Source organism: Pleurodeles waltl, chromosome 5 (genome assembly GCF_031143425.1).
Source record: "Pleurodeles waltl isolate 20211129_DDA chromosome 5, aPleWal1.hap1.20221129, whole genome shotgun sequence".
Lineage (NCBI taxonomy): Eukaryota > Metazoa > Chordata > Amphibia > Caudata > Salamandridae > Pleurodeles > Pleurodeles waltl.
Window position 1 is genome coordinate 481,026,495 of NC_090444.1, and position 26,526 is coordinate 481,053,020.

Here is a 26,526-nt window from a genome sequence, read left to right on the forward strand (position 1 = left end):
CTGTTGGGGGGTTGGCCGCCGCTTTAACACTGTCCGCCAGGGTCAGAATGAGGGCCTTTGTCTGTACCCTGGAGCCCTGGAGCCCTGGAGCCCTAAGAAGCAATCTGCTCATCAGAGGGGCGCTGTCTCCAAGACTTTGTATCCTTTTGTTCTGTTCTGTTGTTATTGCGTTTCCGTTTCATTTTTGCATTTTTTTGTTTTCCGGTATATTTTCTCTTCTCTTCTGTGTGAAGTAAAACATGGGAGGGATGTAGAGAGCCACCCGGGCTCTCCTTTTCTTTTGTATCAGGTTCCGCGTGTCCGGATGGAACGCGGAACCGAGTTTACGTATTAAAGCCGGGGTTGCGCTGACGCAGTTCCCCTTGAGACTCCAATCCTGTGTGCATGTGCTTCCTTTCGTCCGCTCTGTAACGTGTGGCCCTGTGACCCTACACAGTGCTATTATTAAGCCGTAAAGTAACAGAAAACATGTTTTGATATTGAAAACATATTTTTTTCAGCGTAGTCCCAAAGAAACAATTAAAAGATGCAAATGTGTTGTCAAAAGATACATAGGTTACTTACTCCCACATCATCTGATGAGCATAATTAAAAGTCACAACAACAGGGTATGTATTCAAGGTGATGATCTATCAAATTCTATTCTGAGCATACAAGAAAAACAAACAAACACGTTAGCATGAGAGAGATTGCCATTGGTGCAACTAGAAAAAAAATCAACATTCACAATCAATCATTGCAACTTAGAGAGTGAGCCTGAATTCTTTACTTATTTATCGCTTAACTCAGCTGAACAATGGATTTAATAGTAAACAGCTGCTCTGCATAGTGACCACCTCACTGAGCACAAGAAAGTACAATGATCGATTCAACCTATGCACAGAAAGAGCTTCACTAAATAGTAACTGCCTCAAGAAAACAAAGTGCATTGTTGAAGAATCACTAGCTCAGCTAAATCGAATCCTGGGAAGCTGAAACCACAACGTGTTTCATATTCAGCCACATTGCTTAAGAAGTGATATAAACTAAATGTGGATCTCTAAATGAACTATTGCAAAATGAAGGAGGAATTAATTTGATGTGTCCGGAACGCCATTATTCTATGGTATGAGCGGTGTGTACTGCAAAGCAGGTATGAAAAACATCCTTTCATAATGTGTGCCCTTAAACAAATCAAATGGCCAGAAGAGTAATACTAAGTATTTGTAATAGGTTGCCGAGCCCTAGTTTTAACCAAACTAAAAAAAAGTATATTTCACTTGAAAAAGCCATCTGTCAGAAATACCTTAAAGAGATGCTAACTCCTAAAACCACATGTAATCTCGAAAACAAGTACTACAGCGGCATACGCTAATATGCAAAAACAAACTACTTGAAGAAAGAATTTGCCAAATACTCTAAACGGGTTGCTGTGTTCGAATAAATCAAAGAAGGAAAGGGGAAAACCGCTATAATTGAACAGAAACCCTAGGACAAGGTAAAGTTCTATCATCTGAGCCTGCATGATACAACACTTATCAATATAATGGCAATGAACCAGTCTAAGGAGGACCTGAAGAGGAAAGAAAATACATTATATTACACAAGAGAATACAAAGAACAAAAGAAAATAACGGACTAGCTAGAAAATAGCAGTATGCATTATAAAACAAACTCCAACTAATAGTGGGATTACTGAATGCATGTCATGGTGTCTGGTCAAAGGGGGCTTATGAGGGTATAAAAGTGGGTAATTATTACAAATAATGTAATTCTTCTTCTTTGTTGAGTCCAAGTGTAAAAGCTTGAAGCTTGAAAATTCAAAAGCTCTCTCTCTCAGGTAAATTTTGTACACAGTCCCCGCCTCTTCTATGTGGTTTAACTGCCTCAATAGCAACAAAACAAATATTCTTTATTTGTGATCCACATTCAGAGTCTCTAAGATGGATCAATAAAATTACCCCAATATAATTTTTTCACTTATGGGCATTATTATATAATGATTTTGACCTAAAAGAAAAAATGTCTTTTGCTTGTCTTATTAGTAATGGGATTGGAGGGTAATCCTGCATAGCTATTGAGGTCATGGTGTGATTTACCTAGTCTCTTCTGAATCCCTCTCTTTTTTGTTGTTTGGTATAATACACAAAATTATATATATATATATATACATCGGAATATATTTTTATTTTTTTATTTTATTTTGTTTATTGCATTTTCAAAGTAGCATAACACAAGACAGGAGACAACAACGATGAAAATGGTGAAATATCCAAAAGCCAAGGTAAAATATCATATCAACAGTAGAATCAGAGGATCAAACACAACCTGCCCAATAGCAGGTAAAACCAACAATATCTTGTTTGTGCAAATATAATGTAAGCGAGCAAGGGCCAACTAGCCCCAGTATACATGCCCCATTCGCATCAGAATACAAAGGAAGAGAACAGGAAAGTCAGAAAAGAAAGAAGGAAAGAAAGGAAGGGGAATAGGGAAGAGTCCTTGCATCCATCACAGCCAAGCCAAACCAACCAAGTATAGTCTCATGACAATGAAGAGTAAGACGGTGGAAATTAACAGGAGAGGGGGCCACCGAGGCGAACAACGCCAAGCGTTAGTCATCTACACACCACCTAGCTGCCTGCATTCAAGAAAGGCCTGCAAAAGGGACCACACATCTCTTGGACGAGCGCTAGGCGGCATCAGCTCCCAGTAAGCCGCCAACTGCTCCTTACAGTAAACAGCATTCCACAGCCAATCCTGGCAGCGAAGGGCCAGCTTTCCATCCCAGCACATTGCAACTCTACGCTTTGCCAACACTAGAAGTAATCCCACTAGTCTCCTGTTCTCAGGGGGAAACTCCTGAATATAACCCAAGAGTGCAAACATAGGAGATCTCATCAATTTGAGCATGACCATCTCCTCCAGCGCATTCAACACATCCACCCAATAGCTCACCAGCACCCAGAAACCCCACGACAAATGCAGAAAATCTATGCCTGTGCCACACATCTATCGCAGCGATCATCAGACCGAACACCTATCCTCTGAAGGTTACGCAGCGTGTAATACAAGCAGTGCAAAAATTTTAAATGCAGCACACGTAACCTGTAATTGGGGGAGAGCTCACGCATATGCGCACAACAGTATTTCCACATGTCATCTAACAAGGTCTCCCCTACATCCAATTCCCACTGCCCCCTCACCCTGGAGGCCACCACAGGTGCTATCACCTGCTTACACACATACAGGCTGGTAACAGTACCGGGAGGAGATGGAGACCTGTACAATAACTCTAAGACACAACTCACCGGAGGCACCACAGGAAAGGTGGGGTACCTCGATCGCAGAGATTCCCTGATCTGAAAATGAGTTGGCCGATCCTGCATGGCGTCTCACGGTGCATGACCTCAGAAGAAATATATGAATTCGCAGGATACCAGGAGCCTAAAGTCGTCAGCTGCAGCTCCGATTTATGCCGGGCTAATCAGTCGCCCCCTAATGCACGCAGATGCACAACATTCCTCACCAGTGCCAAGGGGCGAACAGCACCCTACCCCCAGCCCGCCAGGTCCGCACCGTACACGCCACCGCATCCACGCCCGGCAGTGCAGGACGAGGCGTATCATAGAACACTCCAGACAGACTGCAGGCCAAATCAAGTCCTGCTCCAGAGCTAAATGCGGTAAGTATTTTGTGGGGTGCAACCAGAAATGCGCATAGTCAGCATGTGCACAAGTATAATAAAGGTCCTAATCTGGAGAAGCCAAACCGCCCGGCTTGAACAACAGCACAAGCATCTCCCTCGATATCCTGTGCTGCTTACCAGCCCAAACCAAGGAGATAAGCAAAGACCGAAGCCACTTCCGAAAGCCGGAAGTGAGCACAAGAGGGATGTTGCTAAATAAATAGAGAAATTTAAGCAGAACCACCATCTTCGCAATAGCTATACGGCCAGTCAACGAGAGCGATGAAAAGCGACATGCCCCGACCCTGTCTTCCAACCAACCAATGGCCCTGCCATAATTGGCTGACCATAGCTCATCTAGTTCCCTGCAGACCCGACACCCAGATATCGGACCGGATCATCGCCCAACGCAAAGGATACCAAGAATAATACTGCGACCGAGGCAGCCGACAGAGGCAAGACCACAGATTTAGACCAATTGATGGCGATAACAAAAATCCAGCCAAAGCGTGCAATCTCGTCCAGAAGTATATTGAGGTGGTCATGCGGGTCTCATACATATAGAGCTACACCATCAGCATATATAGAAACTAAAATTGGGCGTTGTCTAAACGCTAAACCTCTATTATTATGATGCTGTCTCAGCTGCTCAGCCAGCGGCTCCATCGTCATCGCAAAGAGCAGGGGCAAAAGGGGGCATCCCTGATGGGTACCCCTAGACACCGGGAAAGGGTCCAAGGTAATCCCATTCACTCTCAGTCGCGTCACAGGAGCCGAGTATCGAAGTCAAATAAATTGAATAAATATGAGGCTCATGCCCACTCGCACCAGTAGGCCAAAGCAATATAGCCATTTTAAAGAGTCAAACACCTTAGTGGCGTCCAAAAAGACTGCCGCAACGTGGTCCTCAGGAGGCACCATCTGCGCTATGGCAAAAAAGGTACAAAGGTTATACAAGGTGGAACGACCCAGCACAAAGCCGGATTGGTCTGGGAGTACCAAAGACAGGAGAAGAGGCTGCAGACGCAGAGCCTAAAGTTTTGTCAAAATCTTTTTATCCAGATTTATAAGCGACAGTGGTCGATATGAATTGCATAAATGCAGATCCTTTCCTGGCTTCAATATAGTAACTATAAGGGTTTTTTCTCAGCGACGGTGGCAGGGTGCCGCATTGAAGTGCCTCAGCGTACACATCTAATAAATGCGGGACCAGCAAATCTGCATATTCCTTATAAAAGGCCGCCGTGAGCCCATCAAGGCCAGGGGCCTTGTCACCGGGCAGACCGTAGATGACCTGCACAATGTCCTCAACATGGAAAGGCACATCTAAGTATTGTTGATATTTTTTTTCTAACCGCAGCAAGCTAATATCCTTGATATAATCTGAATAGGTCTACGAGTCCAAGCCATCTGAGGCGGAATAGAGGGAAGCAGAGAACTCTGTCATCACATGCCCAACCTCCTCCGGACCTGTCCAATGGACGCCCGCAGAATCCTGCAGCTCCATGATGTAGTTCCCAGCCCATGGTCAACGCAACATTTCCCCTAGCGTTCTGCCAGTCTGCTCGCCCTCTCCATACCATTGTGTCGTAGCCTCTTCACCCAGGAAGCAGACCTCGTGTAGCGCCGCTTCCTCATATTCCAACAGTTTCTCCTGAAACTCCACCAGGAGAGCATTGGACATACCACCATACAGGCGTTTCTCCAGCACAATCAACTTAGCCTCTAAATGCGCAAATTCATGACGGATTGCCCTAAGCACATCATGCTGTTTAGCTAAACAGATCCCCCAAATCACCACTTTAAATGCCTACCACAAGGTACTAGCCTATGAAATCGAGCCCTTGCTACTCACAAAGTACTCTTTTATAGACGTACGGACCTCCTCTCTGAAAACAGAATCTTTCAATGCGTTACACGGCAGACTCCACAGAAAGTCCCAATGCGCGCACCCTGGTATCCCCAGGTGAACAAAACCAGAGAATGATCCGACAAGGTTCGGGACATGTGCTCAACAGCATCAGTACATAGCTCCACATCCTTGGTACCGAGCCGCCTGTCCAGTAGTGACCAGCTGCCATGGATATTATTAATACAAGTGCCTTCCCGAACAGTGACGTGTTTTGCCCTCCATAGATCAACCACAGCACCTTCCGTCATGATAAGAGCAAGCGCCTCCCCAGCTGCCACATGTTGAGGCCACGCCCAGATCTCACGATCCGCCTCCACATCCAAAACAACATTAAAATCACCACCCCATAGTATCGACCCTGGCCCCATAGAACATATCAATCGCCACACCCCTTCAAAAAACTGTGGGTCATCCACATTGGGACCAGATACTGACACCAGGCAAAATGGTTTGTAATGCAGTGTACAATGCAGAAGAACATAACGACCCTGCAGGTCCAAAATCACCCTCTCAGGATTCCACTGTAGGCCCTTGCAAATCACTATGGCAACCCCACGTGCATAACACAAATACGTAGCCACATGGCATTCCCTAATCCAACCAGCTCTCAACCTATGTTTTGTGGCAGCCGTCAGATGGATCTTCTGAAGCATACAGATATCACCACGTGGCGCTACAAATTGGCAGAAAGCAACTGCATCTTACGCCTGTCGTTCAGCCCCTGAGCACTCCAGGTCATACAGTTCACATATGTCACCCCTTTAGGATTGATCATAAAAGGCCCCTCAACTGTGCCATAACCATTATGGGGGTCATTCTGACCCTGGCGGTAAAAGGCTCTTACCGCCGGTCAGAAGACCGCCATCATCCCGCCGCGGCCGCGGTAAACCGCCACGGTCATTCTGACCCACAACTGCCAAACCGCCAAAAACCCGACATCCACTGAAGCCCGCCTCATCAGCGGTCAGCGATAAACTGGAGATGACCAAACCTCCACCGTCACGCCAACACAAACACGCCCATGCCATTCCGACCCACGAATCCACGCGGCGGTCTTTCAACCGCGGTATTCCATTGGCGGTACACACCGCCGCGCTCAAAATACACACACCTTTACAAAACACAGCCACATTGGACAATTCGAAATACACACACCTGATACACATACACACACCACACCCACACACCCATCACCATATAAAACACACACCCACATCAACCACAAACCCCCACAAATCGAAATTCAGAGACAAGGCGCAATACACAGAGAGAGAGCACAGGGAACGCAAACCACAACACACACAGGAATCCAACATCATCACCCACACCACATCTACGCACAAAACACCACACACCACCACACTCATCACCACAAACACCACCCCACACCTCATCCACACCACCCCATGGCACCCAAAAGACACCCCAGGTTCTCGGACCAAGAACTCAGGGTCATGGTGGAGGAAATAATCAGGGTAGAGCCCCAGCTCTTTGGCACACAGGTGCAGCACACCACAATAGCCAGGAAGGCGGAGCTATGTCAAAGGATCGTCAACAGGGTCAACGCTGTGGGACAGCATCCCAGAAATCGGGAAGACATCCGAAAGCGCTGGAACGACCTACGGGGGAAGGTGCGGTCGATGGTGTCAAGATACAACATCGCTGTGCAGAAGACTGGCGGCGGACCCCCACCCACTCCACCCGAATTCACAGCATGGGAGCAAGAGGTCTTGAACATCCTGCATCCTGATGGCCTCGCTGGAGTAGGTGGAGGAATGGACTCTGGTAAGTCTAATCTCAACTACTTCACCCCCCCAACCACCAGCATGCCAACCCACACCCCCACCCTCACCCCTAACCCCCCAGCACACATACTCCCTGTTAATGTCTCACCAGCACAACCCACCCAACCCAACCCCAACCCCAACCCCTGAATGCCAACACAAACCATGGACACCCATCACCTAAGCATGACCACACCACATACCCATCCCCCCCACAAACCACCCTCACAACTCCTCCCACATGGGACTGCCAGCACTGGGGGACAAGGGCACCCACAAATCGCACGCCATGGCACACACAAAATCAATAACCATACTCTTTTACCCCTGCAGGGCCCGAACGCCAACACACCGGCCAGGAGGGTCCAGATTTGTCCATCCCACCCCCAGAACAGGCCCCCAGTGATGACAGCAGCTCTGTCGACCTAGAACCTCATGACCAGCCCGGACCATCGGGGACCTCTGGACAGTCGGTTACCCTCAGTCAGCCCCAGGCCACAGCAGACCTACCCCCCTCAGGAAACACCAGTACAGCACCCACCCAGCGGGCCCATGCTTCTGTCTCCAGGACAGGTCAAGCAGCGGTGTGTCTACCAGTACAGGGCACCCAGGGTAACCCACAACCCCAACAACAACAGGGACCTGGGGGCACTGGTAGTGGGCACACCGTCCAGGGGACAGAGGCCCAGGAAGAAAGAGGAACTGGGAGGGCTGCTGTGCGACAGAGGGAGGACAGGCCTAGGGAACCCACTGTCCAAGAGGCCCTCACCACCATCATGGGAGCGTACCACCACTCCCAAGAGACGATGGCGACGGTCCTGGCCAGGTTCCAGGAGATCCAGGCCATGCAGGAGGGCCAGTACATGGGGTTCCGGGAAGAACTGCACAGCATCAGTTCCGCAATGGGTACAATCGTGGTGGCACTCAACCAGATTGTCACCACATTGCGGGACCATGTGGCCCCCCAAAGGGCCCCTGCCACTAGCATGGAGGAAGAACAGCCCACCACCTCCGCCGGCGCTAGTGGTCAGGAGGCCCCGACACAACAGCAACGGCCCTCCCGGACCCCACCCCCTGCAGAACAAGAACCACCCCGCAAGAAAGGCCTGAGATCGAGGAAGAAGACAGAGTTGGATGTCAAGACCCCCGCCATGCACGGAAACCCCCGAATGTCATCCCACTGTCCCACTTGTTCACCCTGTCCAACCTTGAACTGCCCCTGCTCCACCTTCCACAGGCATATGGACAATGGACCTGTAGGAACGACAGTCTGGACACTGCCATGGACATGCCTCCACCATCACCCTTTTTGAACTATACACCTATTTTAAAACTTCAATAAACACAATTATTGCACATTAACCAACTGGATTCTGCTATCTATTTATTTAAACCAAATGTATTCGATATAACCAACAAAACATTTCTAGTTACATTGTGATGACAACATACCAGTGTCACACAGCGGTAGTCCATGGGGAAAAAAACCAGAGGGCACTCCGTGGGGATCAGATCACTGAAATAGGAAGTGATATACACAACTAAGTTACCATACATTGGGGTGAAAGGTCAGACAGTAGAGAGCCACTACAGTTACAGATATAATACAATGCAGGAGTAGATTATTACCTGTGTGTCACTGGAAATACTGCAGTATCACTCTGTCCCTGTTGTCTGTGTCGTCCTCTTCGTCTTCCTCCTCTTCACTCTCCGCAGGCTCCACAGCGGCCACAACACCACCATCTGGACCATCCTCCTGCAGGAAAGGCACCTGGCATCGCAAAGCCAGGTTGTGAAGCATGCAGCAGGCCACGATGATATGACACACCTTCCTTGGTGAGTACATTAGGGATCCACCAGTCATATGCAGGCACCTAAACCTGGCCTTCAGGAGGCCGAAGGTCCGCTCAATCACCCTCCTGGTACGCCCATGGGCCTCATTGTACCGTTCCTCTGCCCTGGTCCTGGGATTCCTCACTGGGGTCAATAGCCAAGGCAGGTTTGGGTAACCAGAGTCACCAATTAGCCACACACGTTGTCTCTGTAGCAGTTCCATCACATAAGGGATGCTGCTATTTCGCATGATGTACGCGTCATGCACTGACCCTGGGAACTTGGCATTTAAATGGGAGATGTACTGGTCAGCCAAACAGACCACCTGGACATTCATCGAATGATAATTTTTTCGGTTCCTGTACACCTGCTCATCGTCTTTTGGGGGAACCAAAGCCACATGGGTACCATCAATGGCACCAATGATATTGGGAATGTGTCCAAGGGCATAGAAATCACCCCTCACTGTAGGCAAGTCACCCACCTCAGGGAAAATGATGTAGCTCCGCATGTATTTCATCAGGGCAGACAACACTCTGGACAACACCTTTGAAAACATAGGCTGAGACATCCCAGATGAAATGGCCACGGTAGTTTGAAATGATCCACTGGCAAAAAAATGGAGTACTGACAGCCCCTGCACTAGAGGCGGAATCCCTGCGGGTTGGCGGATGGGTGACATCAGGTCTGGCTCCAGCTTGGCACACAGTTCCTGTATAGTGGCACGGTTGACTCTGTAGGTGAGTATGACATGTCTTTCTTCCATTGTCGACAGGTCCACTAGCGGTCTGTACACGGGAAGATTCCTCCGTCTCCTCGCAAGTCCCAGCGGACGATGCCTAGGAAGGACAACATGGAGCACAGAGTCAAGCAACCCACAGGTAAGTGCCCACAGCATGCCCAGTACACGAATCTCTCGGGATTGAATGGCTAGTATGATTGTCGGTGCAAGGCCTAGCCATGTGTGACGCAGTAGGAATGAAGCCATGTGGGCCCTTGAAATGGCGGCTGCCTGACCTGTGAAGTGTGACAATGTGAAGTGAGGTAATTGCGCAAGCGTGGCACACCGTGGCGGTAGGCAGTCGCAGTCCGCGGCGCAAAGCCGCATTGGACAACATTGAACCCTATGGGTTTCAGGAGCCAATGGCGGTGAGCGCCGGCATTCGCGGTACGCACCGCCGTGGTACGCACCGCCGTGGCACGCACCGCCGCGGCCGTAACCGCCATTTTCTCTCTGCTTGATCACACGAGACCTGAGCATCCACAGGAGAGGACCTATACTGCAAGTGCTGCTGTGACCTCGGTCTGGAAGTGACAATGGCTGCTGCGACTGGGGAAAGGGCCCCCGCCTTCAGTTCCGAGGAGTTGGAGAAGCTCGTGGACGGGGTCCTCCCCCAGTATGCGCTACTCTACGGGCCTCCAGACCAACAGGTGAGTACACGGGGGGCAATGCATAGTGCTCAATGCCTGGGCTGAGTGGGGAGGATGTACGATGGAGGGGAGGGCAGCGAATGACGAATGCATGGCACGACAGATGAGAGCATGTGCCACATGGCAAGGTTGGGGAGGGGGGGCCACTCACATCGAGCATGCAGAAAAGTGATGATGTTTCTCTTCCCCCCCTGTACATGTCACATAGGTCAGCGCCCATCAGAAGATTGACATTTGGCGTGCCATCGCCAAGGACGTCCGGGCCCTGGGGGTTGACACCAGAAGGGGCACACACTGCCGCAAGAGGTGGGAGGACATCCGCCGCGAGAGCAGGAAGGCCGCGGAGGCTCTGCTTGGGATGGCCTCCCAACCTAGGAGGGGTGCCAGTCGTACCATGACCCCCCTGATGTCCCGGATCCTGGCGGTGGCCTACCCCGATTTAGATGGGCGCTTGAGGACATCACAGCAGACACAAGGGGGAGAGTACCAGCACATTCAGCTATTTTGCGCGCAGTGGAGGTGCCTGGGTGGGGGAGGAGGGCTGTGGGTATCCCTAGGCCAAGGCGATTTCTGTAGGATAGGCCCGTCCGTGAGGTATGGTCCTGTGCCCCCGCCCCCCACCTCTGTAGGGTGCCTAGTAACGCGATTCATGGACCAGTGCATACCGTGTGGGCAGTTGTCGCCCATAAGCTTGTAGGGCATGTCCCAGTGAATGAGTTGTGTACCCCAAGTGCGCAGCGTAGTGCAGGGGGCTTCTGTGTCTGTCCTCTCCGCCAACGGTGTCCCCAATGCATGCACTCAACTTGTCTTTATGTTTTCCACCCCCCCCATTTTCTTTGTTTTTCTGTGAATGTGTGCATTAGCATCATCAGGCAGAGGAGAAGTGGCATCGGCGCAAGAGGGAGCTGCATCTCACATGGCCCCTGAGGGCCATGCAACGGACTCCGACATGACCAGTGAGACGGAGGGCGAGGGGGGCTCCAGCACGGGGACCCGTGGAGACGTCAGCGACACCGACACGTCCTCGGAAGGGAGCTCCCTTGCGGTGGCGGCAACATCCATGCCCACCGATCCTACAGGTACAGCCGCCACCCAGCGCACCAGCTCTGCCCTCCCAGCAGCCCATCGGCCTTCGGCCCGTGCCCGCAAGGCCAGGAAGCCGGCCATCTCCTTCGCCCCAGGCACCTCAGGCCCTGCCCCAGTCACCCCTGCTGCCCTCAGTGAGGAGGTCATTGGCCTCCTGAGGACCATCATTGTTGGGCAGTCTACCCTTTTGAATGCCATCCAGGGTGTGGAGAGGGAGGTGCATCAAAGCAATGCACACCTGGAGGGCCTTCATTCGGGTCAGGCTGCCCATCAACGATCGTTCAACGCTCTGGCCTCAGCACTGACGGCAGCGATTGTCCCTGTCTCCAGCCTCCCTCTTCTGACTCCCTCCACCCAGTCCCACTCCCCTGTTCCTCTGCCTATCCCATCCACACCTACAGACCAGCCTGCACACACCTCAACACCCAAGGGCAGCTCATCCAGACATAAGCACCACAGGACACACAAGCATTCACCCAAGCAATATCCAGATGCAGACATGCCAACAGTCACTACCTCCTCTGTGTCCCCCACCTCCTCGTCTCCCTCCTCGCTCCCTGTGACGTCTCCACACACACCTGCAAGCACACCACCATCAGCCATTGCACCCATCACCAGCACACCCTCCAGACCAGTCCGCACACGTGCAGTCACCACCTCCACTGCCATGTACACGTCCCCTGTGTCCTCTCCCACCTTGTCTGTCACCCCCGCTTCCCAACCACACAAACGCAGGCAGGCACCCAAACAACAGCCATCCACCTCACGTCAGCCTCCTGCCCAAGCACCTGCACCCAAAGACAGCACACTTGACTCTCCTACAACCACATCCTCTTCTTCCACTCCCATACCCACTCCAGCCACCCTTCCCATGGCTCCAAAGAAAATTTTCCTCTCTAAAGTGGACCTCTTTTCCTCACCTGACCCACCCCCTCCATCCCGTAAGAGTTCCACAAACACCTCAGCCACCACCATCCCAGCAACTCCAAAGAACGTCGTGCCTGGTTTTTGGAGTCCGCCCTTTCCTTGGGCTGGGACATCGTCCAGCAGCAAAGGCACAGCCAGCCCCCCCCCCTGGGAAGAGGACCAAAAAACTGAAGGGCAGGCGCGACAGGCCTGATACGCCTGCCCCCAAGGAGGGTAGCCTTGCACTGTCACCTGCCACATCGGGTAAGGGAGCCAAGGGCCACGGACAGTCTGCCAAGAAGGGCAAGGGCAGCAAGGAGCAAAAGGCAGGGAGCAGCCGACCTGGTCATGAGGGCCCCACCAGCCCCATTCCGGGGGTATCGAAGGGGAGCCAGGGCCCCAGGACTCCATCACAGGAGGGCCCGCAACGGAAAGGTCCGATGCAGACTGAGCGGCAAGTATTGGCCATGTGTGGTTCACTGGAAACACAAGACAGGCACCACTGAACAGGGCCCCGCCGTGAGGAGCACCGCTGAACAGGGCCCCGCCGTGAGGAGCACCGCTGAACAGGGCCCCGCCGTGAGAAACACTGCTGAACAGGGCCCCGCCGTGACCAGAACCGCTAAACAGGGCCCCGGCGTGAGGAGCACCGCTGAACAGGGCCCCGCCGTGAGAAGCACCGCTGAACAGGGCCCCGCCATGAGGAGCACCGCTGAACAGGGCCCCGCCGTGACCAGAACCGCTGAACAGGGCCCCGCCGTGAGGAGCACCGCTGAACAGGGCCCCGCCGTGAGGAGCACCGCTGAACAGGGCCCCGCCGTGAGAAGCACCACTGAACAGGGCCCCGCCGTGACCAGAACCGCTGAACAGGGCCCCGCCGTGAGAAGCACCGCTGAACAGGGCCCCGCCGTGAGGAGCACCGCTGAACAGGGCCCCGCCGTGACCAGAACCGCTGAACAGGGCCCCGCCGTGAGGAGCACCGCTGAACAGGGCCCCGCCGTGAGGAGCACCGCTGAACAGGGCCCCGCCGTGAGAAGCACCGCTGAAAAGGGCCCCGCCGTGACCAGAAGCGCTGAACAGGGCCCCGCCGTGAGGAGCACCACTGAACAGGGCCCCGCCGTGAGGAGCACCGCTGAACAGGGCCCCGCCGTGAGGAGCACAGGGCCCCGCCGTGACCAGAACCGCTGAACAGGGCCCCGCCGTGAGAAGCCCCGCTGAACAGGTTCCCGCCGTGACCAGAACCGCTGAACAGGGCCCCGCTGTGAGAAGCACCGCTGAACAGGGCCCCGCCGAACAGGGCCCCGCCGTGAGAAGTACCGCTGAACAGGGCCCCGCCGTGAGAAGCACTGCTGAACAGGGCCCCGCCGTGAGGACCACCGCTGAACAGGGCCCCGCCGTGACCAGAACCGCTAAACAGGGCCCCGCCGTGAGGAACACCGCTGAACAGGGCCCCGCCGTGAGGAGCACCGCTGAACAGGGCCCCGCCGTGAGAAGCACTGCTGAACAGGGCCCCGCCGTGACCAGAACTGCTGAACAGGGCCCCGCCGTGAGAAGCACCGCTGAACAGGGCCCCGAAGAGGAGCACCGCTGAACAGGGCCCCGCCGTGACCAGAACCGCTGAACAAGGCCCCGCCGTGAGGAGCACCGCTGAACAGGGCCCCGCCGTGAGGAGCACCGCTGAACAGGGCCCCGCCGTGAGAAGCACCGCTGAACAGGGCCCCGCCGTGACCAGAACCGCTGAACAGGGCCCCGCCGTGAGAAGCACCGCTGAACAGGGCCCTTCCTGTCAAGCACCGCTCCGCTGGGCCCTTCCTGTCAAGCACCGCTCCGCTGGGCCCTTCCTGTCAAGCACCGCTCCGCTGGGCCCTTCATCTCAAGCACCGCTCCGCTGGGCCCTTCATCTCAAGCACCACTCCGCTGGGCACTGCCGTCTCAAGCACCGCTCCGCTGGGCCCTTCATCTCAAGCACCGCTCCGCTGGGCCCTTCCTGTGAAGCACCGCTCCGCTGGGCCCTTCCTGTCAAGCACCGCTCCGCTGGGCCCTTCCTGTCAAGCACCGCTCCGCTCGGCCCTTCATCTCAAGCACCGCTCCGCTGGGCCATTCATCTCAAGCTCCGCTGGGCACCGCCGTCTCAAGCACTGCTCCGCTGGGCCCTTCATCTCAAGCACCGCTCCGCTGGGCCCTTCCTATCAAGCACCGCTCCGCTGGGCCCTTCCTGTCAAGCACCGCTCCGCTGGGCCCTTCCTGTCAAGCACCGCTCCGCTGGGCCCTTCATCTCAAGCACCGCTCCGCTGGGCCCTTCATCTCAAGCACCGCTCCGCTGGGCCCTTCATATCAAGCACCGCTCCGCTGGGCCCTTCATCTCAAGCACCGCTCCGCTGGGCCCTTCCTGTCAAGCACTGCTCCGCTGGGCCCTTCCTGTCAAGCACCGCTCCGCTGGGCCCTTCCTGTCAAGCACCGCTGGCCCATTGGCAGTCCCGGTTCTGTGTCGGGCAGGCCTTCACGGCGCACTCTGCCCACCATGCCTCCTCCATGACCAGTGGTCTCTGTAATCCACCTGATGGACTGTGGCTTTGCACTCCCCAGGAAGTAACAGTGGGCAATCCACCCACTGTAGAGACTTGTGAGACTGTGGCTTTGCACTCCCCAGGATGGCACAGTGGGCAATCCACCCACTGTTGAGACTTGTGAGACTGTGGCTTTGCACTCCCCAGGATGGCACAGTGGGCAATCCACCCACTGTAGAGACTTGTGAGACTGTGGCTTTGCACTCCCCAGGATGGCACAGTGGGCAATCCACCCACTGTAGAGACTTGTGAGACTGTGGCTTTGCTCTCCCCAGGATGGCACAGTGGGCATGGAGGCCCTTCGTGGATCTGGCGTCGTGGACTCATGTGGCTGAGGTGCCCCCCCTTCCCTTCCCCCTGAGGTGCCTGTCTTTTTATTTTAGTGATGCCCCAGCAGTGTTCTCTCCAATGGACTGGATCTCGTGTGTGGGCTTTGCCCATGTGTTGCTGCACATTGGCCCACGGACATTTGGACTTTGAATGACTGGGCCGGACTTTTGCTACTTGTATGGATATAGTTCTAGATGTGTATTCATTCTTCATATATTGCTAAGGTCGCTATACTTTATTGTTGCAATAATATGGTTCTACTTTTACATTCATTGCCATTCATTGCCTTTTGTCTTTGTTTTTTTTGGGGGAGGTTTGTGGGTGTCACTCTGACTTTTTTATCTGCATAGGTGTGTAGGTATTTTGGTGGGCGTGAGGGTGGGGGTGGGTGTGTGGCGTATGTGTGTGCCCGTAACCTTTCCTCCTCCCCCCTCCCCTGTGTCGTAGGTGCAGTACTCACTGTTGTCGTCTGCGGCGAGGTACGTGATCCTGGAAGAAGAGCAGGAAGGCAATGGCTGGGAGGATGTGGAGTTCGGGTTCCATGCTGTTCCGATTCCGCGTGGAGTGTGTTGAGGTAAGCGTTTTCCATTGGAGATGTCTGTTTCTGCCGTGTTTTTATCGGCGGGGCTCCCGCCCCGGAAAAGGTGGCGGATTGGTGAGTCGTGATAGGGTGGGAGGTACATTGTCTGCTGCCTGCCTGTTGGCGGTGACCGCCGCGCTGTTTGTTTGTACTGCCGTGGCGGTCGGAGTGTTAATGCGGCGGCCTGTGTTGGCGGTTGGCAGTGACAAATTCAAAAGCAGAGAGAGCATAAGCACTGAGGTTCTGGTTAGCAGAGCCTCAGTGACACAGTTAAGCACTACACAGGCATACACATTAGGCCACAAACTATGAGCACTGGGGTCCTGGCTAGCAGGATCCCAGTGAGACGGGCAAAACGTACTGACATATAGGTTTTTATCTATGAGCACTGTGGTCCTGGCTAGCAGGATCCCAGTGACACAGTAAAAACACACTGACACACATGCACAAACAGGCCAATAGTGGGGGTAACCATGCTAGAAAGAGGTTACTTTCTCACACTAAGTCACTGCACAGAGCTGCCAGTAGCCCACAACAGCAAAACGTGTTCAATCATTATCACTAAGAGTGTCTCCACCACCAACAGAAACCTCAGAACAATCTGGAGTTGCCTTTTTAGGGACAGATTTAGCATAGTTGATGGCCAGTTTCGGGTCAGTGAAAAAGTGCAACTTACCCTTATGTTGCACTCGCAATTTGGCAGGATAGATAAAGGAGTATTTGGCATCTGTCTGGCCCAAGTGCTCTTAGCAGGTAGAAACGCTCTTCTGGGTGTCTGCACCCTGGGAGTGTAGTCTTGGAAAATGCTCATTTTGTTATTATTATAAATCATGGGTCTGTGCTCTCTAGCTAATCTGAGTTTTGTGACTCTGTCCCCATAGTCTTGGCTCCAAAGACCCGTGCGCCCTCTCCACCATCAACACCTGGGACAGCTCGCCAGGAAAGAGAATTGATAACATATGCCCTCATTACAACCCTGGCGGAAAATCAAGCTTACCGCCGTGCCGACGGCCGCCATCATACTGTGACCACAGCGGTATTCTGCTTTGGGTATTATGACCCACACTGAGAAATCCACCACAATACAGACACCCACACTAGTCCGCCAGACCAAAGGTCAGTGATAAACTGGCGATAGCAAAACCCACACCGTCACACCAACAGGAATACGCCCACAGTATCACGACTCATGAATCAACGCAGCAGTCTTTCAAGCGTGGTAAACCATTGACGGTACACACCGCCGGGCTCAAAATACACACACACTTACAAAACGACACCACATTGGACAATTCAAAATACACACACTTGACACACATACACACACCACACCCACATACGCAATCCAATATAAAACACACACCCACATTACCCACCACCCCTTGCAGCAAAAAAATTTAACAAGGAGAGAGAGAGAAAAGCAAAGACCACACCATCATCCAGAGGCACAGAACACCATCACACATACACCATCCACGTACCTCTCAGCACACACCCCAACACATCACCCCACACATCACTTACACCACATCATGGCATCTCAAGGACTCCCCAGGTTTTTTGAGGAGGAGCTCAGGGCCATGGTGGAGGAAATCATCTGGGTAGAGCGACAGCTATTCGGATCACAGGGGCAGCAGATATTAATTGCAAGGAAGATGGAGCTATGGCGGAGAATCATCGACAGGGTCTACGCAGTGGGACAGCATCCCAGAACCAGAGATGACATCAGGAATAGGTGTAACGACCTACAGGGGAAGGTATGTTCCGTGGTTTCAAGACACCAGATTGCTGTACAGAGGACTGACGGCGGACCCCCACCTCCTCCCCTGCAACTAACAACATGGGAGGAGCAAGTCTTGGCAACCATGCATCCTGAGGGCCTCGCAGGAGTAGCAGGAGGACTGGACTCTGGTAAGTCAAATATTTACTACTTTATCCCCCACCCTACCTGCATGCCATCACAAACACCTACCCCTACCCTCACCTCCATCACTCCAACACCTCACATATACCCCACTTTCACAACCCACCCATCCCAATACCAAGCCCTGCATGCAACACCAATGCATGGAACCCCAACAAAGACCTGCATGGACACCCATTCACCACAGCATGCCCAGTAGAGAGACTCACCCAACCCACATAATCACCAATCACACAGGTCCAAGGCGACAGTGCAAGCACATTAATACAGGGGAACACACCCATTGCACACGATGGCACACACAGATACAATAACAATGCATTTACATCCCAACAGGACCCCTACCCAACGTCACAGGACAGGAGGTGCCAGCCATATCCAGTCCCCCACAGAAGAGGCCCACAGTGATGACAGGAGCTCTGCACACCTGGATCAAGATGACCAGCCCGGCCCATTTGGGACCTCTGGACAGTTGGTTCCCCTGCCATAGTCCCAAACCACCACAGAACCTCCCCCCTCATGAAACACCAGCACAGCACCCACCCAGAGGGCCCATGCCACTGTCCCCAGGACATGTCAATCAGCAGTGTGTCCGACCACTAGAGGGACCCCAGGCAAACCCACTAACCCAGGACGATCAGGGACTTGGCGTCAGTGGCAGTGGGCACACGGTTCAGGGGACAGAGGCAGAGGACAACAGGGAAGCTGGGAGGACTGCTGTGTGACAGGGGGAGGACAGGCCCAGGGCACCCACTCTCCACGAGGCACTCTCCAACCTCATGGGAGCATACCACCATTCCCAGGAGATCATGGGCATGATACTGGCTAAGTTTCAGGAGACCCAGCTGCTGCAGGAGGGACACTACATGGGGATCAGGGATGACCTCACCAAAAATGACCATCCTGGTCCCCATAGCAGGGGTGTTGGCTGATATGGGCAAGACCATGAGGGAGGCAGTGTCACAACAAAGGGCCCCTGACACTAGCCAAACCGAGGAACAGCCTTCCACCTCTGCTGGCGCTAGTGGACAGGAGGCACCACCACAGAAACTACAGGCCACCAGCACCCCACCCCTGCAGGAGAACCACCCCACAAACGGTCCCTGCGATCCAGGCAGAAGACAAAGAACATTGCCAAGACCCCCGCCAGGAAATAAGACTCTCCTGATTGTCACCCTTCTGTCCCACTATGTCACCCTGTCCAACTTGAACTGCCATTACTCCCCTTCCTTTGCCCGATTGAACAATGCACCTGTGATAACAAGAGACTGGACTCTATTATGGACCTTCCTCCAGCATCACCCCAGCCCCTTGCAAATACCCCTATACTCATTAGCCCCTAAATAAATACCCATTAATCACAAACCAATCTGGAGTCAGTCTGATCTTTCATAAATGTATTATTACAACATTAGCAACAAATAGCAATGTAAATGTTCATTTACTCATACCAATGTATGACAGTTGTTGGGCAGCAGTACATATAGCAGAAGACAGAATGTGCTACCCAGATCTGCAAAAAGTAAATCCAAAGGGAACAGTCAGTGTCCATAGACAGAGGTGAAAAGGCTGACATGTACAATGCCCTACAGTATTCTGAAATGTGAGGAGGAGTTACAGTCTCTTACCTGTGTGTCACTGCAAGTACTGCATGATGATGTTCGTTCTGTAGTCAATATCTTCTTCCTCTGCCTCCTCTTCCTCACTGACCACAGGCTCCACCGCTGCCACAAGACCATCACCACGCTCATCCTTCTGCAGAAAAGGCACCTGACGTCGCAATGCCAGTTTGTGCAACATGCAGCATGCCACGATGATCTGGCACACCTTCTTCGTGAGTAGTATAGGAAGCCACCTGTTAGATGGAGGCACCGGAATCTGGCGTTCAGGAGGCCGAACGTCCTCTCAATAATATGCCTAGTTCGGCCATGTGCCTCATTGTAGCGGTCCTCTGCCCTTGTCATGGCATTCCTCACTAGGGTCAGTAGCCATGAGAGGTTGGGGTGACCAGAGCCACCTGCAAATTTTGAGGGATACCTGTTAGACACACAGTAACCCTTAGGGACTACTCCATACCCAGACACCTACTCATACTGAGTGGGGACCTTGGGCTCACCTATTAGCCACACCCGGGGCCCCTGGAGTTGGCCCATCACATAAGTGATACTGCTATTCCGCAAGATATAGGTGTCATGCACAGAGCCAGGATACTTGGCATTCACATGGGAGATGTACTGGTCCGCCAAACACACCATTTGCACATTCATCGAATGGTAGCTTTTTCGATTTCTGTACACTTGTTCATTTCTGCGGGGGGACAAATGGCACATGTGTACCATCAATGGCACCAATGATGTTGGGGATATGTCCCAGGGCATAGAAGTCAGGTTTCACTGTGGACAAATCCTCCACCTGGGGGAACACAATGTAGCTGCACATGTGTTTCAGCAGGGCAGACAAAACTCTGGTCAACACGTTAGAAAACATTGGCTGAGACATCTCAGATGCCATGGCAACTGTAGTTTGAAAGGAGCCACTTGCCAGGAAATGGAGCATTGACAGGACCTGCGCCAGAGGTGGGATACCTGTGGGCTGGCTGATAGATGACATCAGGTCTGGCTCCAATTGGGCTCACAGGTCTTGGATTGTGGCACGATCAAGTCTGTATGTGATTATGATGTGTATTTCTTCCATTGTCGACAGGTCCACCAGGGGTCTGTACACCGGAGGATGCCGCCATCTCATATGCTCGCTCAGCGGTTGTAGCCTATGGAGAAGAACGGTGAGCAGAGGGTCATTTACCACATAGGTAGCACAACTGTGTCTGCAGTAATGTTAGTAAATCCAAGTGTGAAATATTTAGGCCCTCATTACAACATTGGCGGTAAATCCCGCTTACCGCCGTGCAGAAGACCGCCAACACACCGCTGTGGCCACGGAAATCTGCTACAGCTATTACGACCCAGAGCACACCAAAGGTCAGTGATAAACTGGCGATAACCAAACCTCCACCGTCACGCCAACAGGAATACGCCCACACTATCACGACCCACGAATCCACGCAGCGGTCTTTCAACTGTGGTATTCCATTGGTGGTACACACTTCCGCGCTCAAAATACACACACATTCACAAAACACTACCACATTGGAGAGTTCCAAATACACACACCTGATACACATACACACACCACTCCCACACACCCAATACAATATAAAACACACACCCACATTACCCACAAACCCTTAAAACCACAAATTTGGCAGAAGCAGAGATACAGCAAAGCAAAGACCACACCAGTATACAGATGCACACAACACCATCACTCACACAATATCCATGCACAAAACACTACACACCCCTAAACATCACCCCACACATCACAACACATACCACCTCACACATCACCCACACCACCCCATGGCACCGCAAAGACACCTCAGGTTTTCTGAGGAGGAGCTCAGGGTCATGGTGGAGGAAATCATCCGGGTAGAGCCACAGCTACTCGGATCACAGGTGCAGCACACCACCATAGCTAGGAAGATGGAGCTATGGCGCAGAATCGTGGACAGGGTCAATGCAGTGGGACAGCACCCAAGAACACAGGATGACATCAGGAAGAGGTGGAACGACCTACGGGGGAAGGTGCGTTCCGTGGTCTCAAGACACCACATTGCGGTTCAGAGGACTGGCGGCGGATCCCCATCCCCTCCCCCACAACTAACAACATGGGAGGAGCAGGCCTTGGCTATACTGCATCCTGAGGGCCTCGCAGGAGTAGCTGGAGGAATGGACTCTGGTAAGTCAAATCTTTCACTACTTCATCCCCACCCTACCTGCATGCTATCACATACCCCCACCCCGCCCTCACACCCATCACTCCAACTCCTCACATATGTCCCACTATCACAAACCACACATCCCAACACCAAGCCCTGCATGCAACAACAAAGCATGAACACCCATCACCAATGCATGTCCACTACACATACCCACACAGACCCCTAAACAATTATCACACAAGGTCCCACACAAGAATGTAAGCACTGGGGTAAAGGGTCACCCACCCATTGCACACCATGGCACACACAGATGCAATAATCATGCCTTTACACCCCTGCAGGACACCAACCCAACGTCACCGGACAGGAGGTTCCAGACATGTCCACTCCACCCACAGAAGAGGCCCACAGTGATGACAGCAGCTCTGTCCAACTGGATCTAGATGACCAGCCCGGCCCCTCTGGGACCTCGGGACAGTTGGTTCCCGTTACACAGTCACAGGCCACCACAGTGCCTCCCCCTCAAGAAACACCAGCACAGCACCCACCCAGCGGGCCCATACCTCTGTCCCCAGGACACGTCAAGCAACAGTGTGTCCACCACTACAGGGTACCCAAGCTAACCCACCACCCCAAGAACAACAGGGACCTGGGGGCAGTGGCAGTGGGCATACGGTTCATGGGACAGAGGCCCAGGAAAACCAGGGAACTGGGAGGTCTGCTGTGCGACAGGAGGAGGAAAGGCCCAGGGAACCCACTCTCCACGAGGCCCTCTCCAACATCATGGGAACGTACCATCATTCACAGGAGATGATGGCAACGGTACTGGCCAAGTTTCAGGAGACCCAACGGCTGCAGGAAGAACAGTATTTGGGGTTCAGGGAGGAACTCAAATCCATCAATTCCACCCTGAGCACCATTGTAGGGGTGCGGAAGGACCTCTTGAACACCAGGAGGGACACTGCGGCTCAACAATGGGCCCCTGACAATAGCCTGGACGATGAACTGGCCACCACCTCCACCAACGCTAGTGGACAGGAGGCACCGCCACAGGACCACAACAACAGCACCCCACCTCCTGCAGATGGAGAACCACCCTGCAAGCGGTCCCTGAGATCCAGGACAAAGACATAGAACAATGCCAAGACCCCCATCAAGAAATGAGACCACCCTGAATATCATCCTTCTGTCCCACTTTGTCACCCTGTCCATCCTTAAACTGCCCTAGCTCCACTTCCTATGCCCCTTTGGACAATGCACCTGTGAGACCAATAGACTGGATTCTGCCATGGACATTCCTCCACCATCACCCCTGACCATTTTACAACCCCCTCCACTATTTAGCACCTAAATAAACACCCTTGAACCACAAAACAATCAGGAGTCAGTCTATGCTTTCACAAATGTGTATTTGCAATAACTGCGGGAAACAGCAATGTCCATACTATTGTCAACATACCTATGTCACACAGCTCTAGTCCATGAGGTAACATAGCAGAGGTCACACAGTGGGAGCCACATCTGTGAAATGGAAAGGGAAAGTGACAAATTAGGGTCCATTCACTGGGTGAAAGTGACAGACAGATGAGAGGTCAAACAATTTTATCAGATGTAGGAGGCAGTGATGTCTTCTTACCTGTGTCTCACTGGAAGTATTATTGGATCACAGTGTTTCTGTTGTCTATGTCCTCTTCTTCTGCGTCCTCTTCTTCACTGTCCACAGGCTCCACAGCTGCCACAACACCTCCTTCAGGACCATCCTCCTGCAGAAAAGGCACCTGTCGTAGCAAAGCCAGGTTGTGCAGCACACAGCAGGCCACGATGATCTGGCACACCTTCTTTGGTGAGTAGTAAAGGGAACCACCTGTCATATGGAGGCACCGGAACCTGGCCTTCAGGAGGCCAAAGGTCCTCCCTATGACCCTCCTAGTTCACCCATGTGCCTCATTGTAGCGTTTCTCTGCCCTTGTCCTGGGATTCCTCACTGGGGTCAGTAGCCATGACAGGTTGGGGTAGCCAGAGTCACCTGCAAATGTCGAGGGACAACTGTTAGACACGCACTAACCCTTAGGGACAACCACAGACCCAGACAACTATTCATACTGTATAGGGTCCTTGTCCTCACCTAATAACCACACACGGTGCCTCATCACATAAGGGATGCTGCTATTCCTCAGAATGTAAGCGTCATGCACTGAGTCAGGAAACTTGGCGCTCACATGGGAGATGTACTGGTCAGCCAAACACACCATCTGCACATTCATAGAATGGTAGCTCTTCTGGTTTCTGTACACCTGTTCACTCCTGCGGGGGGGTACCAAGGCTACATGTGTCCCATCAATGGCACCTATGAAGTTGGGGATATGTCCCAGGGCATAGAAGTCACCTTTCACTGTAGGCAAATCCTCCACCTGAGGGAAAATGATGTAGCTGCGCATGTGTTTCAGCAGGGCAGACAACACTCTGGACAACAAGTTTGAGAACATAGGATGGGACATCCCTGATGCTATGGCTACAGTTGTTTGAAAAGACCCACTTGCCAGGAAATGGAGTACTGACAGGACCTGCACTAGAGGGAGGATTCCTGTGGGATGGCGGATAGCTGACATCAGGTTTGGCTCCAACTGGGCACACAGTTCCTGGATTGTGGCACGATCAAGTCTGTAGGTGACTATTACATGTCGCTCTTCCATTGTCGACAGGTCCACCAGCGGTCTGTACACCGGAGAATGCCGCCATCTCCTCACCTGCCCCAGCGGACGTGCTCTATGGATGAGAACTACAATCAGACGGTCAACCAACAATGAGGTACCAAAAAACAACTTTATTGCACACAATTGTCAATCTGCTATGTGCCTCTCTTAGTGTGTATGCAAGGCCTAGATATGTGTGACACATTTAAAATTCATGCCATGTGGGCCCCTGAAATGTCGGCTGCCTGACCTGTAAGGTGGGACAAGGGGATATGAGGTAACTGCGCTGGCGTTGTACACCGTTGCGGTAGGCGGTCGAAGACTGCAGCACAATCCTGCATTGGTTAACATTGGACCCTATGGTTCCCAGGAGCCAATGACGATGTACGCCGGCGGTGAAGGAACGCACCACCGCGGACGTGACCGGCATTTTATCTCTGTTCACTAACTTGATACCTGATCTTCGACAGGAGAGGACCTACACTGCAAGTGCCACTGTGACCTCAGTCTGGAAGCGACAATGGCTCAGGTGTCTGGGGAAAGCGCCCCTGCCTTCACATCGGAGGAGATGGAGAAGCTAGTGGATGGGGTCCTCCCCCAGTACACACTACTCTCCGGTCCTCCAGACAAACAGGTGGGTACACTGTGAGCATGCTGTATGGGCAATGCCTGTTTGGAGTGGTGTGGATGGGAGATAAGGGGAGGCAGATGAGACGTTCAAGGTACGATCGTAAGTGTATGTGCATCAGGGCAAGGGTGGGAACGTGGGACAATGACTGTGACGGTCCGGACGGTTAAAGTTTTTCCTTTTCCCCTGTACTATCCCCCTGTAGGTCAGCGCCCACCAGAAGAAGGATATTTGGCGTGCCATTGCCAAGGATGTCCAGACCCTGGGGGTCCACCACAGACGGAGCACCCACTGCTGTAAAAGATGGGAGGACATTCGCAGCTGGAGAACGAAGACGGCAGAGGCCCAGCTGGAGATGGCCTCCCAATGTGGGAGGGGTGCCCGTCACACCATGACCCTACTGATGTTCCGGATCCTGGCGGTGGCGTATCCGGAGTTGGATGGGCGCTTGAGGGCATCACAGCAGCCACAAGGGGGTGAATACCGTCACATCCATCTAACTCTGCGCGCATTGGAGGTGTCTGGGTGGGGGAGGTGATCAGTGGGTTCCCCTAGGCTAGGGCAAGCTTTGTAGGCAAGGACCCTTTGTGAGGCAGGCTAAGTGGCACCCCAACCCCACCAGTAGTAAGAGCCATCTACACCTAGTCGGGGTCCTGTGACTTCCATGTATGCAGCAATCGGGCATAGGCCATGTACCCCATGTCCCTGTGATAAATTAGGGAACTCTAAGTGCATGGCGTAGTGCAGAGGGCTGCTCTGTCTGTAGTGTCCGCCAATGGTAGCGGTGTTGCATGCACTGAGCATGTCTTTCTACTTTCTTTCCCCCACCATTTTGTGGTCTCCCTGTTCTTGTGTGCATTAGCATCATCAGGCGGAGGAGCTGTGCCACCGGAGCAGGAGGGAGCTGCATCCCACTTGGCCCTGGAGACCGAGACAATGGAGTCAGAATTCACCAGTGGGACGGAGGACGAGGGGAGCTCCACGGCAAGGACTGGAGCAGAGACCAGCAACACCGACTCCTCCTCTGATGGGAGCTCCCTTGCGGTGGCGGGCCCCTCTGTGCCCCCCGCATCTACAGGTACAGCCGCAACCCCCCCCTACCAGCACCGCCCTCCCAGCAGCCCTTCAGCGTGTGCCCCGTGGCCGCTCACCCAGGAGGGTGGGCATCTTCTTCGCCCCAGGCACCTCAGGCCCTGCCCCAGTCAGCCCTGCTGCCCTCAATGAGGAGGCCATTGACCTCATCAGATCCCTCAGTGTTGGGCAGTCTACCATTCTGAATGCCATCCAGGGTGTAGAGAGGCAATTGCAACAGACAAATGCATTCCTGGAGGGCATTCATTCTGGCCAGGCAGCCCAAAAGCAAGCATTTCAGACTCTGGCCTCAGCACTGATGGCAGCCATTGT